At 37.9% G+C, this 25,159-nt stretch overlaps 2 pseudogenes; both read left to right on the top strand.

The window, feature by feature from the left end:
- Positions 1-1,092: 1,092 nt before the first annotated feature.
- On the top strand, positions 1,093-1,491 carry LOC117708749 (eukaryotic translation initiation factor 4E pseudogene; annotated as a pseudogene).
- A 22,247-nt stretch (positions 1,492-23,738) lies between these two features.
- On the top strand, positions 23,739-24,134 carry LOC117709485 (RNA-binding protein 3 pseudogene; annotated as a pseudogene).
- Positions 24,135-25,159: the final 1,025 nt, after the last annotated feature.

Raw genomic sequence — 25,159 nt, 5'->3', positions numbered from 1 at the left:
GACTTAGTAATATGTAAACTAGTGGCTTTGAATCCTGGATCCGCCAGGATTTTCTACCTTCATGAACTTAGCAATGTTATTTGACCTAGTGCTTTAATTTGTCTCTAAAATTGTGTTGTAAGGACAACCTTACTGGTTTGTAGGGAGGGCTAAGACATTTTAACTCTGAGTGGGTTATCCTGCTAGATGGATTAATATGCACCAGTCGATGGCTCTAGGGTCAGCTTCAGCTGGTAGAGTATATGATAGATGAGAGGAAAAAAGAAAAAAAAAAAAGAGATGTGGATATAATGAGTAGAGTAAGATAGTGGAAAATGCTCCCAAGTCTTACATAATTTAGAAACAATTGAAAAATTCTAAGCACATCTCAGGAAGAGTAGCTTGTGTCAGCTTTGCAAAGTGACACATTGCTGAGCTCTCAGAAGTAAATTTTAGGAATGAATAGAGAACTACAAAATAGAATACTGGGCCAAATTGGAAGAAATGAAAAGATCAAGGAAGGAGAGAATAACAAAATGAGGTAGCCAGAGAGAAGGAAGACTTATACATTTCTCTGGCTAATTCATTTCGGAAGAGGGGGCTTTGGGGCAGAAATGGAGAGTCTATGTTGAAATCAAGAAATGTAATTATAAAAGTTGATACTGATGAATTCTGAAGTTTATCAGAGAAAGCTTATTTTAAAAACGTCTCAAAATAAAAATTATCTAGAGAATAGTATAAAAAAAATTACTTGGGCTAATGACCTAAATGATCTATCTATTATTTTTGGAAATATTTTAACAACCTGCTTATTCTGTTTAAGGTAGGAAGGCATAAGATGGATCTGAGATGGTGACTGTGGAACTGAAAACCATCTCTACTATTAATCATCTACCTGTTGAAGAGGTAATAACAGAATTTATCATGAGGTTGCTAACCCAGAGCACTTTGTTAAACATCCTCTATGTAATATGGGAGTATTCCTTTTTAAAAAATGATTAAAAAAAGACTTGACAAACAAACCTTCCATTGCTCTCTAAGATTGATTCTATTGAAGACATTTTTTTTTTTTTTTTGGCTCTGTACAACTATGTCTAGTTATCTTAGAATTTAATGCCTTGCTGTGACTACTCATTTTTTTAAGGACTGTATTGAACTTATGTGCTAAGATGATAAAAGCAAATGAGGAGAATGATGGCTAAATACATTGAACAAACAGTAATGATGAAATGACCTTGATTACTTTTTGCTCCTGACACTGCTGTGCCTTACTGGAGAATCTTTTGATTAGTACATGATGGTGTATGTGGAGCTGTTGTTAGCATGAGAGCTAAAGGTGATAAGATAGTAATATGGACTACTGAATGTGAAAACAGAGATGCAATCACACCCATAAAGAGAGTATACAAGGAAGGGTTAGGACTTCCTCTGATGGTAGTGATTGGTTATCAGTCCCACACAGACACAACTATAAAAAGTGGATCCGCCACTAAAAAGAGGTTTGTTGCTTAAGAAGACACCTTCTGAGTATTCTCAAAGGAGACTGCGTCATGCTATTGAGATTGGGAACTGAACCAAAACCTTGTCAAAGTAGAGTAGACAGCATTGAACTTGATTCCATCTAAATGTTACTATGATACAGGAGAAGTCTCATTCACCTTTGTCTTGTACTTCTGTGTTCATTCTCTCCTACCCCACATTTTTTGCTAATGTGTCCACTATACCCATCAAAGAATTACAGCATATGTCACTACATAACCTACAGATGTGGTCCAGGCCCACTCTGTAACAGCCATTTAGAATTACCATGACACACACATTTGCCTTTTCACATTAATTGAAAAAAAACTTGCTTTCATATTACCTTAGCAGGAAAAGTTCATTTCTGTACCACTCCACTTAAGACTGAACTTTGCTGGCCTGTGAGTCTGAGTACAGCTTCCCAGCAACCTTTTTTCCTTTCATAGCATTGTTCTTGCTGTCCTCTTGCTTATGACTGCTAGATTTTAATTATTTGCTTTTCACTTTGGTAACATTGAATCTGATTTCATTTGTTTTGCTTTTGTTTTTTACCCTCATATAACATTGGTGAAGGATCCAAGAATATGACAGAAAGGAAGAATAAACATAAAATGTGTCCATTCTTTGATAACTTTTGTAACTACAAAGCTTTGCTACAAATTTATGCATTTCATTCAAATCAGTAATCTATGTCTGTATGATCTCTAAACATAATTGTGGACTATAAAAATATAACACTATAATTACATTCCTAACTAGAAGTAGTATATCTGCTTTTGTATCTTTATACTGTTCTTCAACACTTTGTATTACTTAGTTTATTTTGCTTTCATTACAAATGGCTCAAATAGAAATGTGGTTTCAATCATATTAAGACAGTGCACAAAACTACAAATAAAATGTGTACAGTAAATTATTTAAAACAATGATATGAAGGCATATTTCAGAAATGGCATGGTAACTGCTCTAATATGTGTGATAGTTAAGTTGAACATTATTTTTAAGAAGTGTGGAAGAGGACCCTGGGGAAAGACAGATGATGTTAATGATTATCAAGTGCCCTTTATTTATGCACAGACAGGCTTTTGGTCATTGCATGAAATAAAGACACTTCACCTTTAAGGACTGTGTGATTTCCTGTATCTGTAAAGTGAGTTAGAATGGGTCCTTAGGGCTTTGAGGGGGTGAATAAATCAACTTAACAACTCTAATGGCCTAAGCTGGGAGCAAAAGACTGAATTGTTTGTATGCATGTTTCTGCTTCAATTACAAGAAAGAATATAGAGCATAAAGTAAAGTCTCTTAAAAATAGAGCTGTTACCTACAATTCCTGTAGTTGGAAGTCTAAGGCAGAAGGCTCATGAGATCGTGGCCGTCTTGGACTACTCAATGATGTCTTGTCTCAAAAAGATAATAAATATAGTAATAATGGTAGCAATTCTCAAAGCAGAACATCATGAGACCTACACACTTGTTTGTAAAATGTCAGTTTTTATTTTTACTCTTATTAATTTAAGTCCAAAATTAAAAAAAAAAAAAAACAACCTTAGTTTTTGTCACTCCTGTGTAACTATAGAAGCAGAAAATTTAAGCGTCTTACATAGGGTCCTCATTGTTTCCTCTTGTCTCTGTCTCTGTATAGTTATTTGAGGTTCTGATCAAGGTTTTTTGATATAAGAAGTACCACAGAAACCCATACACCCATGGGAACCTACCTCCTCCTAGTATAAAGGATTCCCTGCCTCTTTCAGAGAGGTCCTCCCAAAGTGCTCTGTTTACCTTTCCTCATAGATGACTTCTCTCTAGTCATCCTCTTCAGCACTCATCTTCTAGTAACTTGATGTTTAAAAGGAGACAGGCCTTGGTTTCTGTTCCACTTTCTTTATATCTTGTATACATTTCAAACTTAAAAAAGATAAATGTATGAGGACTTTGACTAATTGCATATATAATTTTAGTCAAATTAATTCCATTCTAAAGAGAATGAAATCCCAGACTATTATATATAGGCTAACAGTTTCAAGAATGGAAGATAAGAAAAGTATATTAGTGTCTAAAAAAAACTCATAGAAGAGCTCTCCAGTACTTCCCTTAACTTTCATCTCAAGTTGTTTATTTCTCATTTATTTTTAGTCTTTTTTCTTTTCTTTTTTCTTTTTTTGAGACAGGGTTATAATGCATAAAATAGGATGGCAAGGAGCTCACTGTGTAGCCAAAGTCTATCCTAACAATTGTGACAAACAACTTGCCTTAGCTTCTGAATGCTGGGATGTAGTCATGAGCCTCTGCAGCAGGCTCCTGAATCTTTGTATTCTATATAAAAAAGGAAGAACTAAAAGAGCAACTTCTGAGGAATTTGAGAGACACTCCTATTCTTCACGTGTCTAGGAAAACTCATCAATAGTAAATCAGAAGCTTCAGAGAGAATATGGACAATATGAACCATGTATCTAAAACTGTGCTGTATAACAATAAAGCTAAATGTTGACAGAGAGAGGAAATTTATTCTGTTTTGGCAATTGAGACAAGCTTTAATTTATTCTGTTTTGGCAATTGAGATAAGCTTTCTGCATGGATCACTAATTGATAGGTTAAATAAATATGAATTAAATGGTACATAATCATAGATTATGATTGTGGAAGAGAAAATATTGATTTGGTGGTTTATATTTTCTCAATATATATATGAAGAACTATCATGGTTATTTTATTATGCTTGGGTCCTTTATTGGGCGAAATGTGTGAATCTCACTTAGAAGGTGGAATAAAATAGTCAGGGGCAGACAGAGAAAGGCAATTGGGTGGGAGAGTGGATGGGGAGAGGAATGAAGGAGTTAGGAATAGATGTGGGCAGAAACCAGAAAGAGGGCCAGAGTGGCAGGAAAATGAATGGAAATCTGAAGCTGTTGGGGGTTGAGCAGTGGGGATATATCTTGGAAGCTCCAGAGCCTGGGATAGGGTAGGTGTCCAGGATCAATGCAGGTGACTCTAGCTGAGTTACTAACAATGGGAACATGACACCAGAAGATGCCACCTCCTGTAGCCAGTCAGGACCCCAACATATGGAGGGATAAAAACACCAACCTACCCATCCACAAAACTTTTGACCCAAAATTTGTTCTATCTAAAAGCAATGCAGCGACAAAGATGAAACAGAGACTGAAAGGATGGCCTGCCAATAACCAGTCAAACTTGAGACCCATCCCATGGGCAAACACCAACCCATGAAACTATTAATGATACTCTGTTATTCTTGAAGACAGGACCCTGGCATAACTGTCCTCTGAGAGGCTCTACCTAGCAGTAGACGGAAACATATGCAGATACTCAGAGTCAAACATTGGATGGAGGCCCCCTGGCACACAGGGCTACCTTGTCTGGTTGCAGTGGAAGAGGATGCACCTAAACCTGCAGAGAGTTGATGAGCCAGGGTGTGGGAGGGGATACCATGGGGCCCTTCTTTCAGAGGAGAAGGGGAGTGCAGATGGGGAAAAGGACTCTGGGAGGGTGGGCGTTTGTGATTTAAATAACAAATAAATAAATACATTTCTTTAAAATGAGAGAAAAAAAGAGATTGAGGCGTGTCCAATGGAAAGAAAGAGAGATAATAGAAGAAGAAATGAATGGATTTCTTCCCCTGTCTGAGTAAGAACAGTGAGAGTTCTCAGGCAGCTTATAGATAACAGGGGAATGGAGGACTGCCTCACAGAAGAAGGTGACTTTCACTGTGTTAACTGCCCATGATCCTAAGAACAAAAAGTACAAGCTGAGAGAAAGGGAAGGATGTAGCTTGAGAACAGATTATTCGTCATGTGGGGGATGAAATAGCAACTTGGCTGCAGCAGATACCATACTTTCTGGAGGGACTGAGATGCCCCTGCATTCACAAAAAGTTTTGAGGATTGGCTTAACCAATCGTTTGTTGCTAATTTTCAAACTACATGGGCAAGAGGGAGCAAAAGAAAAAAAAGAAAAGTAAAATTTTTTTTTAGAGGGAAGGAGATTAGACACTTTCTTAAAGATCTATATAATACCTCATTGTTTTGATAACAGACTGTTTGACTCAAATGAGTTGATACTGCTAAATAAATGCTGTTATTTGAAATTTTATTCATTGAAAAAATTTTTTATAATCTTGCAGTACTGGGAATTGCAGGTACTGTGCCACCAAGTTACTTGCTATTCTTGAAAAGATCTGCATTTTTTTCTTAGTTTAATAAAATATTTTCTTACTTTCTATACTCACCTCTCATGAATTGTTATGAGAGCTTAACTATATGTTTCTTTCTCATTAATTAAATATTATGTAAGAAGAAAAATAGCATAACTGCAAAATCTCATTGGTTAAAGACTTCTATGAAGCACATCAAAGCAATGCATAGTAACGTGTAGTTTGAAGCCATGTCTGTGGTAGATGGTTTTGGATCTGAGTCCAGGCTTTTGATTTAAGTCTGTGTTCACAAGGGGTTTGAATTCTATAAACACTTAGTTCTTTCTAATACGGAGATAAATAATATAGCCCGGTCTCTTTACAAAACAGACCTACTCCATAAAAATTTTTCTTTCTTTCTTTTTTTTAAATCTTTATTTAATTTTTTTACTCTTCAGATTTTATACCACCCCCCTGCTAGTCCACCCTCCAACTGTTCCATATTCCAACCCTCCTCCCCGCCCTCCATCTCCATAAGGATGTCCCCACCCCACCATAACTCTAAACACTCTGGAGCCTCCAGTCTCTTTAGAGTTAGGTGTATCATCTCCGATTGAACACAGACCCGGCAGTCCTCTGCTGTATATGTTTTGGGGGGCTCATATCAGTTGGTGTATGCTGCCTGGTTGGTGATCTAGTGTCTGAGAGATCTTGGGGGTCCAGGTTAATTGAGACTGTTGGTCCTCCTACAGGGTTGCCTTCCTCCTCAGCTTCTTCCAGTTTTTCCCTAATTCAACCACAGGTGTCAGCAGCTTCTGTCCATTGGTTGGGTGCAAATATCTGCATCTGACTCAGCTTCTTGTTGGGTCTTTGGAGGGCAGTCATGATAGGCCCCTTTTTGCAAGTTTCTATAGCCTCAGTAATAGTGTCAGCCCTTGGGGCCTCCCTTTGAGCTGGGTTAGACTTTGGGACTGTCATTGTACCTTCTTGAGGAGTGCTGTTAACTGGCTTGGTTTCCATTGGTCATACTCAACCAGGTTTATAATAGAACTCAGGACCACCTGCCATTGGAGGGGGCTACTCACAGTGAGACCTCACACATTAAGTAATAATCAAGAAAAATGACCCATCCATACACCCACATGCTAGTCTGATTGAGACAGTTCCTCAGTTGAGGTCCCCTCTTATAATTCTGGGCTCTGTCAAGTTGATAACTGAAAATAACTAGAAGGCTCCCCCCTTGTCAATTTGACACACAAATACCTCACTTTAAGCCATTGTCTTTCTGTTCTTGTTTTGTTTCCAAGAGCTCATATTAATATCACAATACAAGCTACACACATGTGTATGTTTTACATGGGGCCTTACAGAAAAGTGCCAGAATTTGCTCAACATCCTTTTGTTCCTTTGTTTCCTTCACCTTCAGTGTTTCTTTTTATGATACTAGAGATTGGACCCAGAGCCTATGCACAATGAAAAATGCACTTTATGTTGAGATATGTCCTTAGTTCTTCTCATTAAAAGCTATCCTAGCTTTGGTAACTTCATTCAGAGTATTCCAATGCATATCATCTAGTTAATCTTTAAACAGACATTGCTCTATGACACATGGGTCGTTAAAAGACAGAAAAAAATAGATTCTCAATTTCTTTCATCTTTTTTTGCCCCCTATCCTCCATTCTTCAACCAGCTTGTTCTGTATTTAAGTGTATACTAATATCTCTTTCAGGTTCCAAAAGGATACAAGCCTGCATTCTGAAGTATAACTATGGGAAATCAATTTGGGATTATTAATTTATTTTTACATTTAATAATATAGTTTTCTGGCTGATGGCTTTGCTCTTTTTTTTTTTGGCTTTGCTCTTTTTTTAATTAATCATTTTATTTGTTTGTATTTAAAATAATATTCCCCTTCCCAGTTACCTCTCCACAAATCCCTCATCCCATCACTGTTCTCCTCCTTCCCCTTTGTCTCTATGAGTGTGCTCCTCACCCATGGGTGCAGGTGCAAACTGGAAGACATCCTCTAAGCTTTGTTCTTAATTGTTCAAATTTTTTTTTTTTTTTTATAGATGGTGGGTGTCTTTGGGCTGCCACCTGTGGGATGACCACGATACAGTGAAATTCCCACATTCATGAATAGAAGAGATTAAACTTGATGGTTCAATTTGCTTAATTGAATCACTTTAAGTACATAAGGTAGAAGGATGGAACTAGGAGGAGTTGGCTATGGTAAAACTAATCATTGTACAAAATTGTCAAAGAAACAAAAAGAATATAAAAATGCAAGAATGCCATTTATATTTTGACACTAACCCACAGATGTCTAAGTAGATTTTAGGCCTACTCAGTAGGAGAGGAGTTATGCCTGTTACCATAAATATAGCCAATTTCCAGTGATCGATGGGACTATGGAACTGACAGAAAAAACTATTATTACCGCTCTCCTAAACCAGTACAATCTAAAACTACATTCTCGATACTTATTGTTATAATCACAGAGAAGTGTAGCTGTCTAATTTCAGTCAATTAATATTCTTTTTGTAGTAGACAGAGATAATTATAGTTACCCATAACTACTCAAAATCCATATAACAACTGACAGTGAGGTGACCAGTCCCAATTGATACATTTATAAAATATCCCCCACACCTAAGGCTCACTATGGATAAGGGGATATAGCTTATGAGATTCAGGGGCCAGAACATATGCTGTAATACCGTATCTTCTATATATGGCAAAGATGCTGTACCCATGAGAGTCTAACAATAACACTCCAGGTTTCACTAAGAAGGGAAATCATACCTAGTACTATAAACATTGAGGTCCTAGAACTCAGAGGATGACCTATTATTGGTACTTTCCTAAAACAGTATAATTCCTAACTACTTTCTAAATACACATTCTTATAAATATTGCTCTCATCTCCCATTAAAGACACTTCTTTTGCAACAGATAAAGAGCACTGTAGAAAGTCACAGGTAATCAACATACTGAGAAAGCTGCCTGTGGAGTGCTCAGCCCCAATTTAAATATCTTTACATATTAAGGCTCAGGAACCTTGTCAAAGAATAGGTGGAAGGATTGCACAAGACCAGGAAGTCAGCTGCAAGATTGAGTTTTCTAGATATGACAAATTAATGACACACATGAAGCCTCAGAAATATGAGTGCTTAACCAAGACCTTCAGAATTACACCAGTAGACATGCAAACATGGATGGGAAAAATTTCATGAGCCCTCTGCCCCATGATGAAGGGCTTTAGGCAATTAAAATATGCTGAAAGAGGGAGGATTAGGCAGATTTTTGTGTTTGTATATTTAATTGCATATGAGATCATGAGTGGGTTCCTTGATGGTCTTTTGGGGTTTGCAATTGGGCACAGCAAAGCCAGGGAAACAGTGAATCAATGCTAGGATTTTTGGCTTAAGTCAATGGTATATATAACTCCCAGAGAACCTAAAGATTTAGCAGTTAGAAAGGAAGAATTCTGGGTTGTGGTGGAGAGCTGAATCTTCCAGTAAAGACAGGATCCTGGCTGAAGTTGAGCAGAAGCTCTATGGAGGACAGGAACTCATCAGGAGCAGGATAAAATGCCAAGGGAGATCCAAAGTGCAGCAGATGGGTGTGAGGATCTCAGTGGCAAAGTAGAGAAGCCTCCTACAAGGAGATTCATGTTAGCTTATATCTCAAGTACTGGGGTTAGGCATCACTTTTTTCAATTATAGACATATAGAACAGATTTGAGAGAGATGGTCTTAGAAGGAGATTTCAAGTGTTAGCTTTATTAAATGAGTTATTAAAGCCACAGCTAGACTGGCAGGACCAGTACCGTACCATGAGATTTTGAAATGGGAAATTCTTTGATTCTACTAAGCAAAGTGAGTTGTCTATTATTGAAGATATCTGAAGGATAGGGAAAGTCCCTTGGCACAAGGCAACACATTTAGTTAATAAGTAGCCTATACTGAATTGCTTACAGTTAGATTTCTAACTGTGTAGGGAGATGAGGAACTTTTGTGATAACTGTGTAAAAAAGGAAAGAAGACTGCATAGTCATAGTGAATGGTGTCTTAATTCTTATAGCTATCTCTGGAAGAGAAAGCATCCAAAGGGAGGTAGTCTTATGGGAGACAGCAGCACCTATGATGATATTAATAATTGTTCATATTGTAGAGTAGATTCTGAAGACTTTTGGAAGTCTCTGCATGTAGGACCCCAAAGGGCTGCTATGCCTTGGCTGAGACTTTCCATGTGCTGCTGTCTACTAAGTAACATTTTGTGGTTCCTTTAAGATCTCAGTGGGACCTCCATTTAACAGCTTCAGTTCTGCCATCGTACTGAGCTTGGGCATAGACCTGGGGGATTAAAGAAAGACTCAGACTTGGGTCATCCATTATGAGAGAATGCCAATGCCTTTACTGGGCAGGTTCAATATATAAACCAAGCCAGGGAAGGAAAAACACAAACTCAGGAAAAAACAGAGACTCAACTGGGGGGGCAATAGGATGTCAAGTGTAAATTCCCTTCATAGGGCACCATGCCTTAATCAGGATGTTTTTGATCTTAGAGTAACCTCAGAATGTTATTTAGTAGACAGCAGCACATGGAAAATCTCAGCCAGGGCATAGCAGCCCTTCGAGGTCCTACAGCTGCATACACAGATAAGAGCCTATGTGTTTGTAGATCATTGTAAAGTTAGCTAGCATTAGTATGTAGGCCTATATAGAAGACCTAAATGTGTAGATTGCTCTGGGTCTGGGGTAGTTTAGTGATACACAAGTGTGATCTTGAATACATTTTGATAAATAAGAGGTATGACCCTCCCAACTCTCAGGGATCATTGGCTGATATCAGTTCATTAGGACAAAGGGAGAAGACAGATTAAGGATTCAGAAACCCTCTGAGTTCATATGGAAATGAGACCTAGAGCAACCATGATAAGGCAGATCAACTTAATGTGATTCAAGGCTTATATAATTTTGGGTGGTGTGATTGAGAATATCCGGATGGGCACAGATCATTGGATGGAGGTTTATTGTACCAATATGTCTCATTAGCACAGGGAGCCATTCCAAGAATCTCAGGTGCTAGCTGAATGGGTTCTTATTAGGAGAAAGGAAGTTGAACCTGTAATCTTAACCAAGGATACATGACATTTTTGGGTAGACGTGTATGTAGGGTTTTAAACTTTTTAGATAAGGTCATAGAAAGAGAAGCCCTGACAATCAAGGGAGTCCTCCATATTGTACCAAGCTCAGAAAACTATCTGGACAAAGGTAGACTTCAACCTTAATTAACAGGGCAACAAAGAGGCTTTATTAAATACTGGCCAGGACCATGGATACTGGCTGGCTTCATACCTGAAACTGTATGACTGTGTTCCCAGAGATTGTACTGAATTATATTAGTCAGGTGCTTATAAAGACAAAATGTATAAGGCTACATATTTCTAGCCTACACATAATCAAACACATACTACACAACTGTGGCAATTGACCTTGTTTACAGAAATGAAAAAAAAAAAAACCAAAACACTTGTTATCTAACATGAGCAATAGCCTCCAGTATTCTAGGAAGTTATCTGTTTTGGGACAAGTGGACATTATGGGATAAGGTATTTTTGTTTTATGAATCTATTAACCACAGTCATTTAAGCTTAAATTACAATGTTAGCCATCATAATAATCTTGTCTTTTCTTTTGAAATGGTGATGTTCCCTGGAAAAATATTCATCAGCATTTTAAATGAAACATAGACTTGCATCTACTACTGTTTTAGGGAACAAACAAGCAGGCACAATTGTAGCATTCCAAATACAACCTACAGAAATTTTCTTAATCTTGATTAAATAAGCATATGCTTCTTCCTGTGCTAGAAGTATCATAGTTGAGACACATGCTATGTTATCTTTTTTAGGAGCTCACTTTATAATTCTTAAATAAGGTGGTGCAATATGGCTTTTTGTCTTTCCATCTTAAAGCCAAGAACACTTTGAGTGAGCATCTGTGACAATTCATTATCAAATCTGGAGGTATAGCTAGCTTTAAATTGCCAGGGTTGTATAAAAGGGAAAGGTAATCCTCTCCTGGATTTCCAACTATTACTTCCTGCCTCCATCTACCTGCAAATGAGCTCAGGAGGTTGAAGAATATAAATACTCTATTGTGATGGTGTGGGATTATGGTGCACCCATGGTTTTACAAGTAATTCCTAACCTAATTCTGAAAGTAAGCTCAAGAAACTCATTGATTCACCGAATTGGAATTTTGGTGGGCTTGAAATTTGTTTTGTAGTCTCTTCTGACCCTGGGTGAATGGGTGTTTATTTGTGCCTCCATAGAAAACTTTAGCACACTATGAAGCAAAAAAGTAAGCAGAAATTTTGGATATAATTGCCTTCCAATTTTGTGAGATAGGGTTTAGCTCAGTTTGGCGTGGAGTTTCTGATCTTCCTGACTCAGCCTCCGTAGTGTTGAGGACTCATTCATGTACTGAGAGGACTGAATTAGCCAGAGCCAGGCTGACACTGTAATAGGCTGCAAACTGGTAGTTTCGAAGATTAGGCCTAAGGTTCTGTTTCCCATAGATGAGAATCTGGATTTGGGGACCAACCAACAATAGCCAACCTGAGGATGCCTCGACACCCTGGAAAGTCCTCAGAGCCTTAATCAATCACAAAGGCAACCAGAGCCCTGGAGATAGAGCTAACCAATCAAAGACAGGAAAGGTAAAAGTCGTCTAGTCCTATCTTAACAGGCTTCAAATTGACCTTGCAAAGCATATACCTGGGTGTCCATTCCTGAATGAGGAGACCCCGGACACAGGAAATTCTGCTGAATAAATGTTCTTTACTTTTGCATACTGTTTGAGTTTGGGGTATCATTCTTCAGCAAATCCCAGACCTTAACTCTTCTGATACACCCAGCTAACTGGTTTTTGTTTGTTTGTTTGTTTTTTGTTTTTGTTTTTAAAACAAATTTCAATCAATTCTCCTGTTTCAGCCCTGCTGGTACCTGCACTTTCTTTACTTCATATTGTTTCTGACCTTTTTACCAGCCTGAAGAGAAAAATCAAAATGTTTTATTGTTTCTAAACTCTCAGTCTAGGATTCCCTTTTCTCAGTTCTTTGGTCAAAATATCCCATTTGCTTTTCAGCTACCAAAATGGGTTGCTATTCTGTCCTTTCCTAATCTGTTTCCTTTTAGATTGATAGCTTAAAAATACATGTATTATCATGTTAGCAGAGTTAGAAGTGACAGTCACTGTGTATTATTACCCTACCATTATTCATTATAAATAATCCTTACCATTTTGCATAATTTCTTAATATTTCTTAAATACAAGAACTATGCAATCAGTTGAAACTAGCAGAGGCATTTTCATCCAGCAACATGGCTGCTATGGTAAAGGATCACATCAGAAGTTATATCTGGCTGGAATGCAGATACACTTCATACCTTAATCCCAAACAATGACATGTAATTTAGGGGTAGACAAAGTGATGAATCAGAGAAAAATTTGACAGAATGAGTCAGAGATAGGATACACCCAACTTTCACAAGGACAGGAAAGAGAGGCTACTTAAAGAAAAATGAGGGAGAGAATGCCATTCAATTCAATTCAGTTCAGAGCAGGTCAGGTTGGAGCAGTTTAGTTCAGTGCAGTTGTGCTCAGTCCAGAGCAGAGCAGTTGAGATCAGAACAGTTCAATTTATAGAGCTCAGAGGCGGTCTTTCCAAGCAAAGCAATTCAGTCAGAAGTTGATAGAAGCCAATTTGGATTAGCCAGTTGGATAGCAGTTTGAGACAGAACAGCTGTGTTGAATCAGCCAGAGTTCAGAAAGAGAATGTGTTTATTCAGTACTAAGTCTCAGAGGCTGAAATATTCTAGACCTACGTTAGCAGATAGAGGCTGGAAGATGAGGCCTTCAGTGTTCGGACCCTCAAAGATTAGATTGATGGAGGCTAGAAGCTTAAGTTCTCTGAGCTCAGCAAAAGCTATGTATTCATAAACTTTGGGTATGGTTCTCATCTCATCACTTCATCTGAGGAAATAGAAGTGTCATTGCATTTACAGAAACTCCTAACTCTCTTTAATTTTGTCTATCTCCATCCATTCACCACAAAGCTATTAATTTAAAGCTATGTTTTGATCATTCCTTTTATAGTGGACAACCTTTTTTTTTTATATGTATCTGTCTATTAAAAGGATATATATATATATATATATATATATTCTTAAACTTTAATAGTTGTATTATATTAGATATGTCTCTGTAATATTAAATATATAAAATTTATGCATGCTTTTACATTTGTGGGGATCATAAAGTTCCTTGTGCCCACAGATCACCATGGAAACCAAGAGTATTAATTATGCAGTGTTGTATCCTCAAAAAAGAAAATGAGTACCTGTTTTCTACCTAGAAGGCTTGGAATTGATATTGTTAATGACCTGGTTAATTTTACTATCTCTAGAACCAGACATTTCCAAATCCAAATTTTTAATGCCAGACTTTCTTTCCCTAGACTTCTTTAGCTTTGTTTCTCAGTCAATAGAACATTTGTTAGGAGAGATGTCAAATGTACTTTACAGCCTTTTGATCTCTGTTTCATCATAGACAGTGACTGCGTCAGATCCTAGGCCCTTAAGCTATAGAACCCATCATCATATATATCTTGCAAAGGAGTTTTGATGTTAGCATGCCTTAAACTTTATTGTGCATATGGGACTGGAATAATTGTTGCCAGGAAACTTTTTCCAAAATTGTTCTCAATTTAAATATGTCTAAAATAAATTGGCCTTAGTGTCAGACTCCAGAATTTTGAACCAGCACCAACAACACTGGGCTGAACTGAAGTGGAAATTCCTGGTTTCTTTGGAGATTCTGTTGTGCCATGTGATGTTTTTCTAGAAGCTGTCTTGTGAAAAGCACGTGATGTTTTGGTAGAGTGGATGTTTGAGAGGGAACGTGATGTTTAGAAAAATATATAAATATAACCTCACAGAGAATGAGAGGATGCTCTTGCATTTGTTCACTTTGCAATGCTTCATTGTTCTTCACTGATGATGCTCTTGCATTGGATTGCCCTGCAATGTTTTGCTAGTATTTGTTGATCTTTGCTTGTCATGACGCCATAGAGAGAAACACACCAGAGAACTTTTTGTGGTATTCTGGATGCCTTTTGCTGCTTCTACAGACTCATGCCAATTTGGCGTATCCTTATGGTTTCTTCTGGATTGAGGCAGTGCTATTGATTTGTGTTTGGTGTTTTGGACTGGACTGCTGATGTCCTCACAATGGAGACTTGGAATTGCCCCCAAAACTACTTCTAAACATGTCCACATCCCTTGTTTCCTATTAACTTTTCTTCTTTCTTACCTTTAGTAGGTGGGCTAGAAGAGAGGTTGAAGCATTTAAGAACTCTTATTAAAATAGGTTTTGAAAAATCTGAGCCTACACTGAATGGAGTTGTTCTTTCCTCACATAGTTTGTGTCGGTCCCTGTTCTGGAGGGCTTCCATGAAGATCTCCGGCCCAGCCAAGTGCAGGGGTCCAGGCCCATGGGGTAGAGTATGAGCAGGGAGGGGGAATTGCCTCTGCTGCCTCTGCTGCTGCATCTTCCCGAGTCTTTGCTGTTGCCACCCAGTTGCTCCCAGGTACTGCACCTGTCTCTCTGTGCTGAGCCAGTCCTGGCTGGGCCTGTGAGAAGCCGGCTAGCTAGCAAGGAGGGGAGGATCCTGAAGGCTCTTTGGGACAGTAGATCTCTTCCCAAGTGTTACAGCTCTTGCGACAGAAACTCTCGGACAATGGGATGATTCTTGCACACCTTTACTTTTCCTGAATAGGGCTTTTATATACAGTTTTGGGGTGGGTAAGGGTCTGGCAGCAGATAACGCCTATTGGCCTATTGGCTTAGTCTGAGAGTTTGGAGATACCTCATTTACATGTGGGAGAGCCTAAGGCACTGTTCCTACACGAATGATGACCATAGACCTCTTTCTGTGGGAGGGGCATGGAGGGCTGAAGCTAAGTGAAAGTAATCAGGCACCCAGGAGCAAAGCCGAACACCTACCATCCCATTAGGGTCCAGCATTCGAGGGCTGTGCTCAACCAGGTGCCCAGCTGCCTCTCACAGTCCACCAACCCACAACTCCCCTTTTTTCTTTTATAAAGGAGAGGTGTCATCAGCATAAGTGTCTCCTATGTTGGGAAGAGTTTGATACTGAACCAAGACCTGAGTGGTAGTTACCTTTGCAATGCTACTCATCTGTTGCTTTAGAAACTGAATGAGGCAGGGTGCCAAGAGAAGCAAGGCTCCAATGGCTATGGAGCCAAGAAGGAGAAAAATCCAAGCCATCAAGGGGGTAGAGTAACAAGGGGTTTTGGGAGTATAGCGAGCTCAGAGGTTCCCCCAGAGTTTTTTGAGCATTTGTACATCTTGTTCTACCAGCTCAGATTCATTGACATAGAAGAAATATTCCTCCTCCAGCAAAACACAAATCCCTTCCTGTTTAACAGTCAAGTCCAAGGCCCTCTTGTTTTGGAGAGCAACTTCTGCTAAAGGGGTTATTTAGCATTGAAGAGATTCAAGGCTGTCTGTAGTAGAGACCATTGCCTGGTCAAGCTTGTCCTGGAAGTTGCCGGCCAGATGTTGTGTTTGGACAAAGGCTGCTCCAGCAGTTACAGTAGTACCAAGTGAAACAGCAAGGCCTAGTCCAATGAGCAGAGGGATGAGGATCTCTCTCTTTTTTTGGCTTCTTCCCATCTGCAAGGCAAGTTCTTCAGGCTCATAGAGATAAACCTTGGGGACAAGAATCACAGGGGCACAGGAGCCCTGAAAATGAGAGTTGATACAGTCACTTGTAGTGCCTTTGCACCAGAGGAGTGCAGGAAGATTAACACATACTGATTTGATAATGGTGATGTCATGAGCACATGTGAGATGAGGTTTTGAGGAGAGCCCTACAAGGCAAAGAGGTGGGGGTAGGTCAAAGAGAGGACGGTCCTGTGTTTTTCTTGTGCAACTGGCTCGGCTCTACCTGGCTTGAGACATAAGACTTAACAATGCCTGAATAGTTACTATGTTGCAGCCTGCTCAGCTCTGCCTGGCTTGGCCTTTCAAAGGCTGTGATTAAAGGCGTATGCCACCACTGCCTGGCTTCAAACTGCCACTCCGGTCTTCCGGTCAGGGTCTAGAGAGAGAGAGTGTGGGGAAAAGATGCAAGGAATGGAGACAAGACGGAGGTTCTGATCAAGTCTCAAGTCCTCTTTATTGAAGGGAAATCTGGGGTATTTATACACTTTTGCCACGCCCCTTGTAGGCATGTGGATATGATGTAAGCCTTGGAGGCATGGCTAGCATGTGGATAGCTGCTTTCTAGCCACTTTCTCCTAAAGGTCGGCTCCCAACAGTGGGCAGGGGTCCATGGAGTTTGTAAAGGAAAAAGTTAATGGGAATGGCTGTTAATAATGGCTGGGAGAGAGAGGCATAGAAAAAGCATTGGAGGGAATTGGTGTGGGTTATAAAAGGAAGGAGGTCTGCTGCATATCGGGTATACTGTAGCCAGGGGAGGGTAGCTTGTAGTTTCTCCTGAGACTGGTTTTCTTGTTGGATAATATTAGCATGGGTAAAGGCTGATTTGGGGGCAGGGACAAGTTCACGGGAAATGTGTAGGTCAGCTACAGGGTATCTGGTGTAGCCATTGGGGTAGAGTTTACTCATGACTCTGGTTCGCCAACATTTATTCAATAGATTGCTGATGGAAAGCTGAAAATAAGTTTTAAGGATGGTGAGCATGGTGCCACCACGACTGGTGAATTCCATCCTGCAGCTCTAATATCTGCAACCTCCATACGTGGAGACCTCCTGGAAACATTTACCTGTGTTTCAGTAAGGAAAGCAGAGAAAAGGGCTGGGGATAGTGGAGATGGATTCTGGGTGTAGAGGAGTCTTAATTCTGGTTTGATATCCTTCAAGGGGGCAGTCCTGGGTTCCTATAACTTTGATGTGTCTGTTGTAGGTTTCTCTAGTATAGAATCTCCAATGGTAAGTTTTGGGAAGGCCAGGAAGAGGCTGGCAGGAGCAGAGTTAGCACAAGTTTGTACCTCATACAGTTTGTTTCCCTGCAAGAGGCATAGCTTGCAAGAACTTCCACATATATTTTACTCTAGCTCATTATGTATCACTAAACAAGAATATTTTATCATAAATAAAAAATATTTCTTGAGGCTTTATCCATCCTGGTGTAATTTGTACTCCTTACCTCTTTTTCTCTCTGTATTGACCCTTCTTCCATCTCAGTTGGACCCCTCTTTCATTCACTCTGTTTTCCATGTGATACTTCACACACCACACACACACACACACACACACACACACACACACACACACACACACACACGCTTGCATGCACAAAGAAATTAAACCAATTGATTTGATAGTGCTCTCCCACAGGAAGCACAGACTAAAAAAAATCCTGGTATAAGGTATAAGAAATCTTTCAAATGGCTTGTCAAGATAGTTTAAGTGACTCCCCAAACAATATAGTTTATCAATGTAGCCCTTAGTTGACTCTTAGGTGTTGAGTATGGATTGCTGAGTGTATCACTCATTTTTTTTTTCAGAGACAATACTCTGAAACTTGGGCCTCAGTAAAGTCTTTGAACTTATATGCTTAACCATTGGTGAGCTAAGATGCCAAGGTCACTTTACTAAGACATGTTTAGAAGACCAGATTTTCACAATAGGTTCATTGAGATATACTTTCTGCTGTGATTACGTCTCCAAGAGGAAGTCCAGTTTGGCTAATGTAGTAACAAAGACTGCATAGAATCTTTTTGTTTGTTTGTTTGTTTTTGTTTTTTTTTTCAAGACAGGGTTTCTCTGTGTAGCCCTGGCTGTCCTGGAACTCACTCTGTAGACCAGGCTAGCCTCAAACTCAGAAATCCGCCTGCCTCTGCCTCCCAAGTGCTGGGATTAAAGGCGTGCGCCACCACACCACCGCCCAGCGCATATAATCTTTATTAGTAAATAAAGTACCATTGCTAGGGGCAAAACTGCTTTCCCTCCGAGAGATTTTTCTTTATTAGGAAGTAGAATGAAATAGAAGATTTTACTCTGATTCACCCATTTTTCAGCTTCTTTTTCTCTAGTGTAGCCAGTGTGGAAAGCAGTATGGAAGTATATTAGTCAAGTTTCTCTAGAGGACCAAAACTTATAGGACAGAAAAAATAGTAATAGAATTTATGTGTGACAATGGCAGTGTCATAATGAGATATACTTGAATCCAGTAGATCCAGTGGTTCTCTAGTCTGCAGTTCTAGATGTCTCACCTCGTTTTCAGTCTATGTTGAAATTCTCAAGAAGTAAACTAAGAAATACCTCAGCAGCAGAGTAGATTAACTACGTCATGAGAGTATATACAAACATTCAAAAGGGAAAAGCTTCTTTTTTCTATGTTCTTTTATATGGGTTGATATCATAATGTGTGGTCCAGATTTAGGATGGGTCTTCTTACCTCAAATGATCCAATCAAGAAAAATTTCACTTGAGTACTCAGATGCTTTAGTTTAGTTGACTCCCAATTTAGTAAAATTGTTACCCAAGAATAGCCACCAGAAATCCATACCTTCTTACTTGACACATAATCATATGTCATGCTTAATGTCCAATTGAAAACAATAACCAGGCCATAATTGTATTTAGTATCATATGACTATCCTATGTACAACCACAAAGCCATTATTTATTTTAGACTAGAATAGGGTGGAAATATCTCTTGTGGAACTGTTTTTTACTGTCTTGTAACTTAATTATGAATAACTGCTGATAGTATATCAATTGATGTTATATTGCATCATAAATAGAAGAAAGAAACCACAAATATATGCTTAATATATATGTGTTTATGTAAAAATACATTATCAACAAATTATGACAGAAACAATCATGTCAACAGTTCTCCTTTCTGCAAATGGTTATATGGTCTTAACTAGAATTTATAACTATCTCTACTGTGAATTCTGTCTATCTTGCCCCTGTAGGAAGTTTCTTGGTAGATCATGGTTCTTTTCCTGGAGGACAAAACCATAACTTCATTCCTGAAGAGTCTGAGCCCATTGCCATCTAGTCTTGATTTAGTTGTTTAAGAATTGTTCTGTTTATACAGACCTAACAGAAATCTAATAGGCTTCTTATTATTTCATGTCTAGAAAACATGAAGCAAAAGTCCATATGAGTTATGTGTGGTAGGTTGAATGAGCATGGCCCCATAGGCTCATATATTTGAATGCTCAGTCACTAGGGAATGGAAGGATTTTAAAGAAATCGAAGGATTCAGAGGTGTGGTATTTTGTCACAGGGGTGGGCTGGGGTTGGTGTTTCAAATGCCTACAGCAGGCTTTCTCTTTCACTCTCTTCTGTCCTCTCTGCCCATGGGTTTGAATACTTCTTTCAGGTACTTCTCCAGTGGCATGCTCTCATCATGCTCCCACCATTATGATAATAGACTAACCCTCTGAAATAGTAAATAAGCTCCCAGAAAAATGCTTTCTTTTATAAGACTTGCCTTGCTTAAGGTGTCTCTTCATAGCAATAGAACAATGACTAGATATAAGATACCATAAAAATCACTTTGCCTGTGCTACCTATTACAGGTCAGGCCATTATAGATATTGCTTTTCCAGTGCTGCCAGTTATAACTATGCTCCCCTTGCTTTTGGTGATTTAGTGCTCCAATACCTGGCCACTGGAATTCTAGAGCCCAATTAAACCCATCACATTTAATTCATTCAATTAAGGAACATCTTCAAGCCTATGGTCTGGCACATGGAAATGAACAATGGCAAAGCTGTTGAAATGTTCCTCTCACCATTAGAATTAGTAAAGGGCATGTCTTCTGAGCCTGTCCATTGTGGAGGATTAGGTTTAATATAGTGGCTCCACTCTACCACTGCAATTTCCCCGAGCCTTAATATCCATTCATCAATGCTAAACCAAGGGATATCAAGCATTTTCAGTTCTTTTTCAATAGGGCATCTTTTGACAAATGCTTCAGACAACCAATCAAACAAACCTTTGAAACCCCTCTTAATTCTGTGAGCCTTTATATTAACCTAGAATCTCTAGACAGTAGGCCCATATCAATAAATTCAGCCTGATTCAGTTTTATGTTTCTTCCACTACTCCATACCCTTAAAATCCATTCATACACATATTCTGCAGATTTATTCTTGAATGAATCACCACCGTCACTAAGCTCTTTAGTGACGCAGTACCTCTCCCTATGGACTACACTTTGTATCTTCCCTTTAGACCCCTGCTTACCTTTAAGTATGGTTCTAGGTCTAAAAGTAACTATAGGAGGACTTTGAGGAAAAATAAGTATTGCCTGGCACCTTTTTCAGTAAAAAATCATTACATACTCAACAGACTATGAATGATTAATTCCCTCATTCAAATGCAGAGAAGGCAAATTTGCAGGGACACAGGTAGTTTGCCAGTGATGGAGAGATTAATTTCTCAGGTGTGATAGGCCATTCCGAATCTGAGGGTTCAAAATTTTTAGCCTTAGTAGGGGCCTCTCACAGATTTCTATCTTATGCTACATGATGCTGTTTGTTAACAATCAGTGGTTGTACATTAGCTACCAACAAACTTTCAATCTGGCATTTGAAGTTTCATTGTAATCCAGCCAATATTCTAATCAGAGCTTTGGTTTGATTTTCTGCAACTTGAGGTCTATGAGTTCTGGACAGAAGATTTTTTTTTCAGGGCATACTTGGAGATCATTAAAGTGTTTATGAGTATGTGAGCTGATTAATTGTATTGGTGAACTCATTATTTTCTTTTGCCACTGTATCCTGCATTGCTAGAAATTGGTGAATTTGATCACAGAAGTTACTTCTTTCCCTTGTCATTTTATCCAGAGAAGGTAGAAGCTATCAGCTAACATCATTATTTTTGATATTTTCCTAGAAATTGTCAAAATTTACATATAAAGTCACTAATTCTTCCTTGTAATAAATAAATGTAAGTAAGCAAAGGCATTTTTCTGTATAAGTTATTAAATAGTCCACATCATGAATTTTTAGTGTTCTCCATGCATGCTTTGGTAACTGTAGGTGTTGAAAAAAATGGAAAGCCTGTTCCAGATATTTACAATTTTTTCTTGTCATTCTGTTTCTCTGGAGCCACTTCTTCTACCACAATTTATATTAGTCAAAGTTCTCTAAAAGAACAAAGATAGAATATATGTGTGTGTGTGTGTACATGTGTATGTATACATATACATATATATGTGTGTGTGTGTATGTATATATTTCATATATATTCCAATATATATGCCAATATGTATGTTCCTATATATATTCTTATATATATTCCAATATATATATATATTTCAACTTATATTCCTATATATATTCTAATATATAAATACTCGTATATATACATGTATGTATATATGTTCCAACAATGGCTGTCTCTCATTGAAATGGACAAGAATCTAGTATTCAGTCATTCATTCTACAAGGTTGAATGTCTCAGATGGTCTTCAGTCTAGTTTAAGATTTTAGGCTGTCACCACATGGTGCACCCCAAACTGAGAGTGGTTCTTCTAACCTGAAAAAAAAAAATCCAGATTTAGGATAGGTATTCTCATATTATATTATACAGTAAAGAAAATCCTTCACAGATTTGTGCAGATGCTTGTAAGGTAACCTGGACTGTTAACTCCTCTCGGCTATTTCTAAATAAAACATAGAGAACACCCTAACAATAAACTCCAATCCATAAATTTGCTATAGTCCCTTAACTCATAGGCTAACCATCTCAAATCTGTTAAAAAAGTTAAAGAAAGACTGGGTCTAAGCCTTGTATTGTGTTATACAGGCACAATGCCCATGCGATTTTAACTGATTTCAGATATAGTTATTAACAATGAAAATTGACTATCCCAGAAAGATTTTAATAAAACTAAAACTAAAATTTACCATATAATAAAAATATAATACTCCTGAGCATATACCCCAAATAACTCTATGTCCTCCATAGAAATACATGCATATCCATATTAACTGTTTCATTTACTATAACAAAGATATAGAATAAACATGGATTCCTATTAGTACAGAAAAGGTAATGCAAATCTGGTACTTAAACACAATAGAATTTTCTTCAGCCCTAAAATTTATGAGAAAACAGATGGTATTTATGAGAAAACAGATGGAACAGGAAATTACTTCATGTTTTGAAGTAATCAAGCTATTCTGATAAACAAATATAACATACCATTTCTTTTAGGTAGATCCTAGCTTTTAACTTTTCTATATGTGTTTATGTGTATGGGGATGTGGATATAGGTTTCAAAACTTGAAAGCAATGGAAATAATGTAAGGAAGAGGGTTAGCAATGAAATTCATGGTGTAAAAGTAGGAAAGGAATGCTGGAGGTGAAAGACTTTAAGTAGGGGGCAGGGTATTGCTCAGAGAATGGGCAAAAAAGCTTAAAAAGTGAAAGTAAAAACAAATTATGAGAGGTTAGATGGTTTCCTGCTTTTTTTTTTTTTTTTACAGGTCCCAAGTTTGTTTCTCAGCCCTCAACTTAGGACACTCACAATGATCTAGTTCTTCCAAACTCTTTGTACAAAGAAATATTTAACTACTCTACTGTTTAAATGAGTGTAAAGACACAACAATAACAACAAACAACAACAAAATTTAAAAAACCTCCAAACAAATATTTCTGGTGAAGCTAGATGCAAAAATTCTCAATAAAATACTTGAAAGATAAATACAGGCATGTATAGAAGTGATCATTGACCATGATCAAATTGGCTTTATCTTGGATATTTGGGAAAGATTCAACATATATAAGCCAGTATATTAGTAAATTAAATGTATTGCATAAATTCTTCAATATCTGATAATAATGCATAAACATCATGATAATTATTATTTGTATAGATTGGTGTCTTTTATATAATTTTGGTAAGAAGAGTTAATTCCAGTCTCTAGTAGAAAATGTTGTTCTCCTGGTTTCTTAGAGCTTGCCATCTCTGCAGTCTTCTGACTTTTAATTTCCAGAACTTGCATTCTGCCATGTCTTCTGAAGAAGGGAAGCTTTTTGTGGGAAGGCTCAACTTCAACACTGATGAGCAGGCACTTGAAGACCATTCCAGCAGCTTTGGGCCTATCTCTTCCAGTCAAGGACTGGAAGATTCAAAGATCCCAAGGTTTTGGGCTCAGCACCTTCAACAAACTGAGAGTATGCCTCAAATGCGATGAGAACCATTGGGGCCCAACGGGCTTGGTCGTAGCTACTCTAGAGGCGGTGGAGACTAGGGATTTGGAAGTGGAAGATATTGCAATCGACCTGGAGGATACGGATATGGGTATGGGTGGTCTATGGACTACAGTGACAGCCAGGGTGGCTATGACCGCTACTCAAGAGGAAATTACAGAGACAATTATGACAACTGAGATAGGGCATGCACACAAAATGTGGATACACAAGGAATAAAACTTCTGAACCAGGATTGTCCTTGCAAATTGCTGTATTTATAAAGATATTTGGAGCTGCACTGAAATGTCTGTTTTAGTATGTCAAGTTCTGTGTTTGAATTGAGCTCCCATGGTAGTTTGTTAATGAACATTTAGAAAGCTCCATGTGTTCTTTAAACATTTTTTTTTCCTTTTAAGGACAAATTTTAAGATATTTGGTACAGTTCCAATATTTTTCTTTTTATCAGAATTTTTGTTTAGGCACTCAGGATTATTGTTTCTGGCTAAGGGAAAAAAGCTGCCAGGGTAAATCAGTTTTATAAATTAATGAGTATTTATGGACACTTTAAAAAACTTGTAAACAATGTTTATCATGGCCAGAAAGTGATTTCTAAATTTATCATGAACAATCTGAATCAAGATCATGATTATTTAGAGATTTTTTTAAATTAAAGAATACCATTCTGGTTATATAGAGGAGCTTCTTTAAAATATTTGTGGATGTCATTTTTTAATATTGGAAGAAAAAGTATTCTGTTGTGTCTTAAGTGTTTAGGATATCCTTTATGGAGCTAATTAAAAGATAAAAGCTGAACACTCATGCACACACACACACACACACATACACACACAGAGGGAGGGAGAGAGAGAGAGAGAGAGAGAGAGAGAGAGACAGAGAGAGACAGAGAACGTTTATTTTAGCTATAAAACTTTTACTTTAAAACATAGATGCTTCACAAAATGGAATTAAGCTTTAAGATAAGTTTTTGGTATTTAAAAAGTAGATTTCTTATTTCAAATAATATTGAATAATGAGAAAATCTTTTATGAGAATAGTGAGATCTTTAGAATCTTTCAAACATGGAAATTACACTCAAGTAAAGGAGTTCAGGATAAGCAAATGGTTATAACAAATTTAAATGAAGGGGCATTATGTCCTTATTTGTCACTTCATTAAAATTAATTTCATTAAACCTTATTTTATTGTTTATCAATATACTGAG

Source organism: Arvicanthis niloticus, chromosome 5 (assembly GCF_011762505.2).
Source record: "Arvicanthis niloticus isolate mArvNil1 chromosome 5, mArvNil1.pat.X, whole genome shotgun sequence".
NCBI classification, from domain to species: Eukaryota; Metazoa; Chordata; class Mammalia; order Rodentia; family Muridae; genus Arvicanthis; species Arvicanthis niloticus.
The sequence above is the reverse complement of the archived record's forward strand: the minus strand, read 5'-3'. Positions and strand labels throughout refer to the sequence as shown.